The sequence below is a fragment of the Cebus imitator genome, unplaced genomic scaffold (genome assembly GCF_001604975.1).
Source record: "Cebus imitator isolate Cc_AM_T3 unplaced genomic scaffold, Cebus_imitator-1.0 Scaffold181, whole genome shotgun sequence".
In the NCBI taxonomy this organism is placed as follows: Eukaryota; Metazoa; Chordata; class Mammalia; order Primates; family Cebidae; genus Cebus; species Cebus imitator.
In genome coordinates this window covers 797,520-799,524 of record NW_016107496.1, presented here as the reverse complement: position 1 = coordinate 799,524, position 2,005 = coordinate 797,520, and the positions used below count along the sequence as shown (strand labels likewise).

The following is a 2,005-nucleotide window of genomic DNA, read 5'->3' as shown; positions in this document are numbered from 1 at the left end:
GCCTGCAATCCCAGTACTTTGGGAGGCCGAGGCAGGCGGATCACAAGGTCAGGAGTTCAAGACCAGGCTGACCAACATGGTAAAACCCCGTCTCCACTAAAAATACAAAAATTAGCCAGGTGTGGTGGTGCATGCCTATAATCTAGCTACTCAGGAGGCTGAGGCAGGAGAATCACTTGAACCTGGGAGGCGGAGGTTGCAGTGAGCTGGGATTGTGCCACTGCACTCCAGCCTGTGTGACAGAGTAAGAATCCATCTCAACAACAACAACAAAAAAGTGAGAGCAAGGAGCCCCTCGAAGCCAGCCAGTGTCCTGTGGACAACTAACATTTACATTGATGGAGCTACCACTGAAAGACTGAAAGGAATCAGGGATTCTTGGAGAAATGGGTCTGATGCAGAATATAAGTTGAACCTGGGCATCTTTTTTTTTTTTTTGAGATGGAGTCTCACTCTGTCACCAGCCTGGAGTGCAATGGTGCAATCCCAGCTCACCGCAACCTCTACCTCCTGGGTTCAAGCGATTCTCCTGCCTCAGCCTCTCGAGTAGCTGGGACTCCAGGTGTGTGCCACCACACCCAGCTAATTTTTTGTATTTTTAGTAGAGACGGGGTTTCGTCATGTTGGTCAGGATGGTCTAAATCTATTGACCTCATGATCTGCCTGCCTCAGCCTCCCAAAGTGCTGGGATTACAGGCATGAGCCACCACACCAGGCTGAACCTGGGGTTTCTTATCATACAAGATAGCAAAGAAACTATCACAGACCAAAAGGGGGCTGGGCACAATGGCTCACGCCTGTAATCCCAGCATTTTGGGAGGCTGGGGCGGGCGGATCACGAGGTCAGGAGTTCAAGATTAGCCTGGCCAACATAGTGAAACCCCATTTCTACTAAAAACACAAAAATTAGCTGGGTGTTATGGTGAGCCGAGATCATGCCACTGCTCTCCAGCCTGGGCAACAGAGACTGTCTCAAAAACAAACAAACAAAGGGTCATACCAGAAGGACCCAGGAACCAACATGAAGTGACTCACTGAGGCAGATTTTCCAAAGGAAAAACACAGCAATACCTCCTCTCCCACAATTCTCTGCTATGTGACCTTGCCACTCCCCTATCAAAAAATGGTGTCTCTTCTTCCAGCTCCTTGAATTTGGGCAGACCCTATTACTACATGGGTTAATAGAATACGGTGGAAGTGACACTATACCAGTCCCAGGCATAACCTTTGGGTGGCCTGCCAGTTTCTGCTTCCCGCCCCTTAGAATGCTTATTCTTAGGATGGTCCCTCTAGGATCCTAACAGTCATGCTGTGAGAAGCCAAATGTGCATAAATTTTTTTTTTTTTAGATGGAGTCCTGTTCTGTCACCCAGGCTGGAGTGCAGTGGCGAGATGTCGGCTCACTGCAACCTCTGCTTCCTGGGTTCAGGAGATTCTCCTGCTTCAGCCTCCCAGAGTAGATTACAGGTGTGCACCACCACATCTGACTAATTTTTGTATTTTTTAGTAGAGATGGGGTTTCACCATGTTGGTCAGGCTGGTCCCGAACTCCTGACCTCATGATCCGCCCGCCTTGGCCTCCCAAAGTGTTGGGATTACAGGCGTGAGCCACCACACCTGGCCCAAAAATTTTTTTTAAATCAGTTATCACTGGAGGATGCCAGACAACCAGTTTTTAAAAACTGGTAAATAATCAAGAAAGAGAAAGAATCAAGCTTTTATCCTGCCTTTCCTATATAAACTATAGCTCTGAGTAATTGAACAGAAAATGAGAGGATGTATCTCTTTTCAGAAATACTCAAGCTAATGAACAAAAAATGAATGATACTATTAGAAAATCAGGCATGGTACACTGGCTCATACCTGTAATTCCAGATCTTTGGGAGGCCGAGGCAGGAGGATCATTTGAAGCCAGGGTTTGAGGCTAAGAGTTTGAGACTAACCTAGGCAACAGAGTAGGGCTCCCATCTCTATTTCTTTTTCTTTCTTTTTTTTTTTTTCCTTA

The 2,005-nt window shown here is 46.8% G+C and overlaps 1 protein-coding gene across 1 annotated transcript in view; it reads right to left on the bottom strand.

Moving 5' to 3' along the window:
- The window catches only part of CCDC65 (coiled-coil domain containing 65), a 21,238-nt gene that overhangs the window by 6,047 nt on the left and 13,186 nt on the right, over positions 1 to 2,005 (bottom strand). The gene's annotated exons all lie outside the window — the stretch shown is intronic.